We start from the raw sequence: 11,443 nt of genomic DNA, 5'->3' as shown, positions 1-11,443 counted from the left end.
AACCTTTCACTTAAAGTTCGTAGACCACACCTTTTCTGGTTTTTCCGATGTTTTCCTTGAATAAACATTGGTGGGGACTCCGCGCATCTTCCTCCCATGGAAGACGCACCCGTGAGCCTCGCGTCGCCCTCCCGCCGAAGGGTAGGTTGCGACAAAGTCCAAGCCCAAAAATGAAATAAAATAAAACTGGACAAAATAAAATAAAATTGTTTGCTCTCTTCAAGTCCAAGCCGGTTCAGCCTAATTTCGGATCCAAGCCCAATTGCTTATAATTCTCCTGAAATTAATTAAAAACACAAAATTAGTCAAGTAGGCCCAAATGATAAAACTGCATAATTAATTTGACAATTAAGGCTAATCAGTAATTAAAATGGTGACAAAAAGGGTTAAGAAATATGAGAAAATAATGACACATCAAATTCCCCCACACTTAGCCTTTTGCACTCTTGGGAAAAATCAAAAGGCAGAGCAAGGAACAAATCTAGAGACATTAAAGAGAGACAAACGAACACAAAAACATTTATATATTTCTCAACGAATCCCAAGGAATGAAAGGAATGGCCAACATCCAACATGAAAATAGTTAAAGAATCCAGACAGTCATGAAAATCATCCAAGCACCTCAAACATGGCAAGGTAGTCAATCAGCTCAAGAATTGAATGAAAAGTGATCAAGCCTCACAAGATATGCATTCTATCTCTCAAGTGTCTAGCCTACTATTTACTCTTAGAGCACTGATGTGCCATTATTTTCTCCTATTTCTTAACCATTTTTGCACCATTTTAAGTACTGATTAGTCTTAATTGTCAAATTAATTAGGCAGTTTTATTATTTGGGCCCATTCAGCTAATTTGATGTTTTTAATCTAATTTCAGGAATTAATGAAGCATTGGGCTTGAATTCAGAATTGGGCTTGGAATTGAAGAGGGCAGACTATTTTATCCTACAAAATTTCATCTTATCTAGAGTTTATCTTATCTAGATATTATTTAGATTTGATCTCATCTAGATATTATTTCATCTAGATCTTATCTTATCTTATCTTATCTAGATTTGATTTTATTTTATTTATGGGCTTGGATTTAAAACAGATTTGTAAGCTTTGGGGCTGGAAAACTATATAACAGCACCAAGGTTCTAGTTTAGGCCATTCCCTTCTCTCCTCACCTCTCCTCTCTCTCCTGTTTTCGTTTTTAGTTTTAGGCTTTTCTTAGACACTTTTTCGTTTTGCAATTCCAGTTTTGACTTTTCGTTTTAGCAATAAAATTTTGTTCTTCAATCCATAATTTCGTTCTCTATTGGTTAATGGAAGGTTAAGTCTCCAACGCTGCTTTCTCTTGAGGATCAAGCACAGTTCTCTTTAAGGTTCTATTATTACTGTTAAATTCTGTTCAGTTTTTCCTCTTCACTAATTACTCTGAATTTGTTGCTATTAATTCATGCATGCTTAGTGCTTGATTAATTGTCTTTGCGCTTAATTATGTTCATGCTTAATGATCGTTTATGATTAATTGGTGTATGTGTTGCTTAATCACATAATGAATGCCTTATGTTAAATTTCGCTTAGTAAATTAATTTAGGGTTGGATTAAGTGGTTGAACTGATAAAGGATAAACTTGCGTAACGTAGGATAAGAGACTTGCTTGTGAATCAAGGGGAAGCAACGTGGTTTAATTTTGATATTTTCTAATTCAATTTTACTCGCTATTTAATTTACAAAAACAAACAACCCCCCCCCCCAATTCGTTACTATTTTTCTACTATCTGTTATGAATGTTTGGTTGCTCATTGGTCGTTGGGAGACGACCTAGGATCACTTCCTAGTAACTGCATTTTAATGTTTATTTGATTTGGGTACGGCCTCGATCAAATTTGGCACCTTTGCCAGGGAGCAGTGTCCAAAGGTTCATAATAGCTAGTGATTCATGTTTTATGTTTAGTTGTTTTATGCTTTTGTGTGTTGTGTTCGTGTTGCTTTAAGTGTTGTTTAGTGTCTTGTTATTTTGTTTAGTGTGTTGTTTTTTTTAGTTTTTCTGTTCAGCGCTTCCCCTGTTTCAGTTTTTGTGTTTTTCTGTGAATAGTGCTTTGCGACGGATTTAGCGACCACTTTTGTTGAACTGAAAAACAGGGTAGTAGTGGAAATCCCTTAGCGATAGATTTTAGAGACCACCCTTGCTGAATTAATTGGGATTTTTTGTTTTGGTAGCTATAGTTGTTATTTTTGGCTGAATTTTTTTGTGGTCACTTATTTTGATCCATATTTTGTGGGAAAAATAGCTGGAGCCCTTAGTTTTGTCAGATTTGAAAGTTCCAAAAAAGTAGCAAATTTGATTTTTGTCAAAACTTCAAACGACCATAACTTTTGCTCCGGGTATCAAAATGACTATTATTATATATGTATTTGGCCAGCTGAGGTCTCCTTCTTCCAAAAATTGCAATTCTGTCAAAAGTTTTTTATTTTCCAAGTATTATTCTCTTATTTTTCTTAACTTATCATTTTTAGCTTCTATAGTTAGACTTTGAATTTTCATTTGAAATTTTTTGTGCTATCTTCTCATCATTTTATAAGGTTGCTCACAAAATTTCAAGTCATTTGAATATCATTTAATGGTAGTTGTAGTTCAAACCTACATTGTTACTTTCATAAGAAGGTAACTAGTTGTGCATGCCGAATGTAGTGTATGACTAGAGGTAATCCATCTGACTTACAACCCTTTGATCTTGAGATAGATAGGGCATTTCATAGATTAGTTAGACATCATTTAGTACCTTTTGAGCATCCTGAGCATTCAGTTATTGGTGATTTTGAGCATTATAGTTTTGAACATTCTGATTTTGAACATTCTGAGAACATCGCACAACCTCCACCCCGTGAGAGGACTCAAAGGGAAATGGCTGCACCTGATTTCACCTATGAAAGCTTGTGCATCCAATACCCTGACGAGGATGTCCCATATGTTCTTAAAACTGGACTGATCCATTTGCTTCCAAAGTTTCATGGCCTTGCAGGTGAAGACCTACACAAGCATCTGAAAGAATTCCATATTGTCTGCTCCACCATGAAACCACCAGATGTCCAGGAGGATCACATATTTCCGAAGGCCTTTCCTCATTCTTTAGAGGGAGTGGCAACGGACTGGCTATATTACCTTGCTCCAAGGTCCATCACGAGCTGGGATGACCTCAAGAGAGTATTCTTAGAAAAAAATTTCCCTGCTTCCAGGACGACGGCCATCAGAAAGGATATTTCAAGTATTAGACAACTTAGTGGAGAGAGCATATATGAATACTGGGAGAGATTTAAAAAATTATGTGCCAGTTGCCCTCACCACCAGATTTCAGAGTAGCTTCTTCTCCAATATTTTTATGAAGGACTCAGTAACATGGAGAGAAGCATGATAGATGCTGCCAGTGGTGGAGCCCTTGGAGACATGACCCTTGTTGAAGCCAGAAATTTAATTGAGAAGATGGCTTCCAACTCCCAACAATTTAGTGCCAGAAGTGATGCTATTGTCATTAGAGGCGTGCATGAAGTAGCCACGAATTCATCTTCATCAGCCGAGACTAAGAAGCTTGAAGGTAAACTAGATGCCTTGGTTAACCTGGTAACCCAACTGGCCGTGAATAAAAAATCTGCACCAGCCGCCAGACTATGTGGCTTATGCTCCTCTGCCGACCACCACACAGACCTTTGCCCTTCTGTGCAATAATCTGAAGCAATTGAACAACCTTAAGCTTATGCTGCAAACATCTACAACCGACCTCCTCAACCTCAGCAGCAAAATCAGCCACAACAGAATAATTATGACCTCTCCAGCAACAGGTACAATCCTGGGTGGAGGAATCATCCCAACCTTAGATGGTCGAATCCTTCACAACAGCAGCAACAACAACAACAACAACCTTATTTTCAAAATGCTCCTGGCCCAAGCAGACCATACGTTCCTCCACCAATCCAGCAACAACAACAACAGCAGCCCCAGAAATAGCAAACAGTTGAGGCTCCTCTGCAACCTTCCCTTGAAGAACTTGTGAGGCAAATGACTATGCAAAACATGCAGTTTCAGCAAGAGACCAGAGCCTCCATTCAGAGCTTAACTAATTAGATGGGACAATTGGCTACACAATTAAATCAACAATAGTCCCAAAATTCTGACAGATTACCTTCTCAATTTGTCCAGAATCCCAAAAATATGAGTGTCGTTGCATTGAGGTCGGGAAAGCAGTGTCAAGGACCTCAACCAGCAACATCTTCCTCATCCGCAAATGAACCTACCAAACTTCACTCTACTCCAGAAAAAGATAATGACAAAAATTTAAAGAGTAAGTTACCTAACAATTTCTATGCAGGTGAATTTCCCACTGGTAATTCTGATTTACAAAAGCAGCATATCCCTCTTCCATTCCCTCCAAGATCAATTTCCAACAAAAAAATGGAAGAGGCAGAGAAGGAGATCTTGGAAACATTTAGAAAAGTAGAGGTAAACATACCTCTGCTGGATGCAATAAAGCAAATTACAAGATATGCTAAATTCTTGAAGGAGTTATGCACTCATAAGCGGAAGCTTAAGGGAAGTGAAAGAATTAGTATGGGCAGAAATGTCTCCACATTGATTGGTAAATCTGTTCCCCAAATCCCTAAAAAATGTAAAGATCCAGGTACATTCAGCATACCTTGTATTATAGGGAACATTAAGTTTGACAATGCCATGCCAGATTTAGGAGCTCCTGTTAGTGTTATGCCTCTATCTATTTTTAATTCTCTATCTCTAGGTCCTTTGCAGTCAACTGATGTGGTAATTCATTTAGCTAATAGAAGTGTTGCCTATCCTGTTGGTTTCATAGAAGATGTCTTAGTTAGAGTTGGTGAACTGATTTTCCCTGTTGATTTTTATATTTTGAATATGGAGGAGGGATTTTCTAAAGGATCAGTTCCCATCATTCTAGGCAGACATTTTATGAAAACTGCAAGAACTAAGATAGATGTATATGCAGGCACACTATCTATGGAGTTTGGTGATATAACTGTTCATTTTAATATTCTTGATGCTATGAAACACCCATCTGAAGATCTTTCTGTATTTCATGTTGAAATAATTGACCATATTGTTGATGAATACATGACTGATCTTCATTCTAATCTGCATGCCTGTCACTCTTCATGCATTGAATCAGAATTTGTACTTGATCATATGTCTGAATTTAATGCTGAGAGTGAATCTGAAATTTATATTGATTACATGTTTGGTGATGTTTTACCTCTTGAGATTGATTTTCTAGAGTCAGATAGAACTAACCATGTTTCAGGAAGTACACATACCTCTGACTTTCTTTATGAGGTACAGGCTAAGAAACCATCTCTTTCTACCATTATCCAGCCGCTCACACCAGAATTAAAGCCTCTGCCATCAAATTTTAAATATGCTTACTTGGATGATAGCAAAAGTTTCCCAGTAATTATATCTGCCTCCCTTGTTGATGAGCAAGAGGAGAAGCTGTTATCAGTTCTCAAGAAGCATAAGAAGGCTATACACTGAACCCTGGTAGACATTCTTAATATTAGCCCATCCACATGTATGCATCGGATAAATTTAGAGGATGAGGCTAAACCAATAAGACAGCCACAGAGAAGACTCAACCCGGTGATTCTTGATGTAGTGAAGAAGGAGGTAACAAAGCTTTTGCAAGCTGGAATCATTTATCCTATCTCCGACAGCCAATGGGTGAGTCCCGAAGAAAACCGGCCTCACCGTGATAAAAAATGAGAATGAGGAGTTGATTCCTACTCAGGTGTAGAACAGTTGGAGAGTCTGCATTGACTATAGGAGGCTCAACCAGGTTACCAAAAAGGACCATTTTCCACTGCCATTCATTGACCATATGCTTGAATGCCTAGCAGGTAAATCTCACTACTGTTTCCTTGATGGTTTTTCTGGTTATATGCAAATCACCATTGCTCCTAAGGATCAGGAAAAGACCACATTCACCTGCCTCTTCAGCACTTTTTCCTATAGGAGGATGCCTTTCGGCCTGTGCAATGCCCCTGGTACCTTCCAGCGGTGCATGATTAGTATTTTTAGTGATTTTTTAGAAAATTGCATAGAGGTGTTTATGGATGATTTCATTGTATATGGATCCTCTTTTGATGTTTGTTTGGATAGTCCGGAAAAGGTTTTGAATAGATGCATTGAAACTAATCTTTTCTAAATTTTGAAAAATGTCATTTTATGGTTGAGCAAGGTATAGTTTTAGGCCACATTCTTTCCAATAAGGGCATTGAAATAGATCCTGCAAAAATTTCTGTTATTTCACAATTGCCTTACCCCTCTTGCGTGCGAGAGGTGCAATCTTTTCTTGGTCATGCAGGATTCTACAAGCGCTTTATAAGAGATTTTAGCAAGGTAGCCCTTCCACTATCCAACTTGTTGCAAAAGGAGGTGTAGTTTGACTTTAATGATAAATGCAAAGAGGCTTTTGATTGCTTCAAGCGTGCGGTGACTACCACCCCTATCATTCAGGCACCTGATTGGACAGCCCCATTTGAGCTAATGTGCGATGCATCCAATTACACGTTGGGGGTTGTCCTTGCTCAAAAGATCTCCTTACTTTAGCTTACTTCTTTTCCGCCATGACTTAGGGAGTTTTTCTTTTCCTATCTCCTTCTTTACTTTTATTACATTTGTCTGATTCTATTTAATGGTTTAATTGCTTTTAATCTTTTAATTGTGCTACATTGAGGACAATGTGTTGTTTAAGTATGGGGGGCAGTGTTCTTTGGTTTTGGTTTTGCTAGTTTTGTTAATTTTGTTAGTTGTGTTAAATTTGTTAATTTTGTTAGTTTTGTTGGGTTTCTAGTTTAATATTTTAGGTCAATTCTGTTTTCATGTACAACTTTGCATATTTTTCTTTGAATTATAGGATATGTTCAAGAAATGGGTAAATATTTTGAAAATAAAAGTCTCTTGACATTTTGGGATTCGAAATCCTTGTTTTTCCTCAACATGTCATGATAGTTTTGAAAGCTCAATTTGGAAGTGATAAGTTTACCTTTGTGAGAATTTGAGCCATCCATCATCATAATCTTTTGGTGTGTTTTGCCCTATTGATTGCTTGCACAATAGCCTTGGCTTGATTCTTGTTGATGCTTCCTAATTCACATGCATATTTGGAAATGATTTAGGCAATTTTGTTCTTATAAGCCTCTAGCCAAATGGACCTACCTTGAATTAATTCCTTTGATAGCCCTTTTGAGCCTTGTTTCCATTTCCTTGTTTTGAAGCTCACTACAAGCCTTAAGTGAAAAACCATGATATCACCTTACCCTTAAGGAATTTTGGAGCTTTGGAATTGTTTTGGGAATAAGTGTGGGGGGTTTTGTTGGATAACATGTTTTGTTGGCAATGCTTCATGATGTATTTTTGGGCCATATTGATGTACATTGTATATGGGTTAAATGTTGGACATGCTGCTGAATGATATGCTAGTTCTCAAATGTTACTGTTCGAAAATAAATTCAAGTTTCAAGTTGAATCAATTAAAAAAAAAGCAATAAAGTTGAGTGAATAAGATCTTAAATAAAAGAAGAATGATGAGACTCTTGGTTCTACTCTTTATGTTTAAATTTTATCTTTAGGTCTTCTTATTTTTTCTTAATATGCACTTATTCCCCATTGCTCCTCTATTCCTTTGGGATTTAGCTACTTATTCCATATTTTTCCCTACCTTGTCCTTGGCCCCATTACAACCTTAAAAGACCTTTTGATCCTCATGTGCTTGTGTTTATGGGTTGATTGTCAATTGTAGAATCTTGCCAAGTTTATGTGGTGTTGGTTTTCATGGGTGCTTTGAGGGTAAATAGTAGCCTAGACACTTGAGAGATAGAGTGTATATCTTGTGAAGCTTTATCACTTTTCATTCTTGAGCTGATTTACTATTTTGCCATGATTGGGTTGCTTGGATGATTTTCACAAATGTCTTGACTCTTTGGATCTCTTCATGTTAGATGTTACCCATTCCTTTCATTCCTTGATGTTCATTGAGAAATATGTAAATGTTTTTGTTTATCTCTCTTTGATATCCTATGATTTTGTTCTTTATTTCATTTTGCCCAGGAGTGCAAAAGGCTAAGTATGGGGGTTTTGATGTGCCATTATTTTCTCCTATTTCTTAACCTTTTTTGCACCATTTTAAGTATTGATTAGTCTTAATTGTCAAATTAATTAGGGAGTTTTATTATTTGGGTCCATTCAGCTAATTTGATGTTTTTAATCTAATTTCAAGAATTAATGAAGCATTGGGCTTGAATCCAGAATTGGGCTTGGACTTGAAGAGGGTAGACTATTTTATTCTACAAAATTTTATCTTATCTAGACTTTATCTTATCTATATATTATTTAGATTTGATCTCATCTAGATATTATTTCATCTAGATCTTATCTTATCTTATCTTATCTAGATTTGATTTTATTTTATTTATGGGCTTGGATTTAAAACAAATTTGTAAGCTTTGGGGCTGGAAAACTATATAACAGCACCAAGGTTCTAGTTTAGGCCCTTCCCTTCTCTCCTCTCTCTTCTCTCTCTCCTATTTTCATTTTTAGTTTTAGGCTTTTCTTAGACACTTTTTCGTTTTGCAATTCCAGTTTTGACTTTTCATTTTAGCAATAAAATTCCGTTCTTCAATCTATAATTTCGTTCTCTATTGATTAATGGAAAACTAAGTTCTCTTTGAGGTTCTATTATTACTGTTAAGTTCTGTTCAGTTTTTCCTCTTCACTAATTACTCTGAATTTGTTGCTATTAATTCATGCATGCTTAGTGCTTGATTAATTGTCTCTACGCTTAATTACGTTCATGCTTAATGATCGTTTATGATTAATTGGTGTATGTGTTGCTTAATCACATAATGAATGCCTTATGTTAAATTTCGCTTAGTAATTTAATTTAGGGTTGGATTAAGTGGTTGAACTGATAAAGGATAAACTCGCGTAACCTAGGATAAGAGACTTGCTTGTGAATCAAGGGGAAGCAACATGTTTTAATTCTGATATTTTCTAATTCAATTTTACTCGCTATTTAATTTACATAAACAACCCCCCCCCCCAATTCGTTACTATTTTCCTACTATCTGTTATGAACGTTTGGTTGATCATTGCTCGTTGGGAGACGACCTAGGATCATTTCCTAGTTAATTCATTTTAATGTTTATTTGATTCAGGTACGGCCTCGATCAACCTTATATCTTAACAATCACATTAACAGTATCCATAACATTTTGAGGCATAATAGTAACCATTAGAGAACAATTGCAATTAATTTCAACATTGATCATACAAATCACAAACATTACATACAACATCAAATTACAAATTTGTGAATTAGTACAAGTTGATCCTCATGGGTTTAGTAATTTTCTTTGTCTTAGCTTACAAGTTCATAGTGGATCCTATAGTGGTTCTTAGGGCTCCCTGACACTCTACCTATGGTTTTCTTCATTCTAAATCCATTTGTAGTCTTAGAATTACCAAATTAAGTCATCTAATGTCCAGCATCAAGTTGTTGCCCTGTTTGACAAAGTTTCACTCTTAAACTTGTCTTCAAATTTCTAAGTGTTCTGGAAATCAGTTTTTCATAAATTTTACATGCTACGCTATATTTTCACTTCTAACAAACTCATTTTTGAAGTAAAAAATTTAACAAAAAGAGTCCATACAGCCATAACCACCATTTTAATTTCATGACAGATTTAATCCTAGAAAATATCCTTGAACTGGTTTTGTTCATAATTTTTGCTAGAAAACTCCGATTTAAGTGAAATTTAAGACTAACCCTAAGTTTAGACACCCAAAGAACTCATTTTAATCTTAAAAACTTCAATAAAAACAACATATCACACAGTTCCAGAAAAGGAAGTTGCTATGAAATTTTGAACATCAACACGTCATGCAATGAAGTCTAGCCTCCAATGGTAACAAGATCAAGGTTCAAGAAGTGGAAAGACCCCCCTTCATGAAGCTTGCAAAAAAATGCTTAGATGAAACACAAACTCGGATTTGGATGTTCCCAAGCTTCAAAGGATGATAAAAGAAATTTGGAACCAAGAATAAAGGTTTTGCACAAAAATGGTGAGGAAACAAGAAGAAAATGAAGATTAATAGCCTTTTACCAAAGCTTTGAGAAAAGAAGTCTCAAGAACACTTGTATGAAGCTTGGAAAAAGAAGAAGAAAATGGATTCCCCTCCCTCCCTTGAAGAACTCGTGCACAACAATGGAGAATGAAGGTTCCAAGTGTGATATTTTTTTAGAAGTGAAGAGATAATAAGGCTTCAGGCATGGTTCAAATGAGACATGATTAGGGTTAAAGTTGACAAGATCAAATTGACAACATGAATGACCATTTGATAGCCATGGTGTGTGACACCCTTAACCCCGACATATATATAAATAAATAAAATATATAAAAATATTGGTAAACAAATTCACGTGGGTAAAAGGTTCACATTCACTTCACCATTACCAAATAAAACTTATTAAAAATATATTCGGCTCTAAACAAGGCCGTCAAAATTTACAAAAAATGTTTTATTAAATCGGTGAGGTGAAATAAAATAGACTAACATCATGCAATTAATATAGAACTTATGCCCTAACGTCACATCCTATCAGAGCATTGTGTCCCGACGTCCTTCAGCACAAGGTTCCTTAAAGCAATTCACCTAGTCATCTATTCCCCTGGACAGAAAGTTCAAGATCATCACAGGATCCAAACACAAACAACACACAGGGGATAAGTTATCACATTCCTAACTAATAGAGAAACAAGACAACAAAATATACACATCATATAAATGAGATACAACTTACTTAAACATAACTCACGTAATTCCACCACTTTGTCATTTAAAATTCACTTTTCAATCATCAATCACATTACACATGAATCACACACTCCGATCAAGACATAATAACACATCAATTTCATAATAAGCAATTAGTAGGTGTATGCAACAGTTATGCTAAGGCTCAAGCCTATATGCAATGTGGTACCATGTCAGTGAAAAACCACCCTAGAGCGCTTAGAAGTACATAACAAGACACACCACACAATGAGTATGTCAGGTAACTCTCACTTAGTAAAATCATAGGAAGATCAGTCAGGGTCACGCTATTTTGCGAGAATGCTCCAACCATGTGGGATCGGCACAGGCTTAAAGGAGCACTCAAACCAGGTGACCCCCAAGGCCTACACTCCGAAGAGTCCGTCAGGGCCTCTCCCTCCTAATTTAGGTCCAACCCCTAAAATAATTTTTGCCTGCAGACATTGCTCATGAATTATACAATACCCATGACCTCACACTTGTGTTTTAAACACATTTAACAAAATTGCGCTACAATTTAACACTGGTTCCTAAATAGGAAACCTATATTTTCTCTTTAACACTG

At 36.2% G+C, this 11,443-nt stretch overlaps 1 non-coding gene across 1 annotated transcript; it reads right to left on the bottom strand.

The window, feature by feature from the left end:
• Positions 1–3,231: 3,231 nt before the first annotated feature.
• On the bottom strand, positions 3,232–3,338 carry LOC114411015. Its single transcript, XR_003666402.1, has one exon. It is a non-coding gene; the product is annotated as a small nucleolar RNA R71 (small nucleolar RNA).
• Positions 3,339–11,443: the final 8,105 nt, after the last annotated feature.

The sequence above is a fragment of the Glycine soja genome, chromosome 4 (genome assembly GCF_004193775.1).
Source record: "Glycine soja cultivar W05 chromosome 4, ASM419377v2, whole genome shotgun sequence".
NCBI lineage: Eukaryota > Viridiplantae > Streptophyta > Magnoliopsida > Fabales > Fabaceae > Glycine > Glycine soja.
This window is presented reverse-complemented; position numbering and strand designations above follow the sequence as displayed.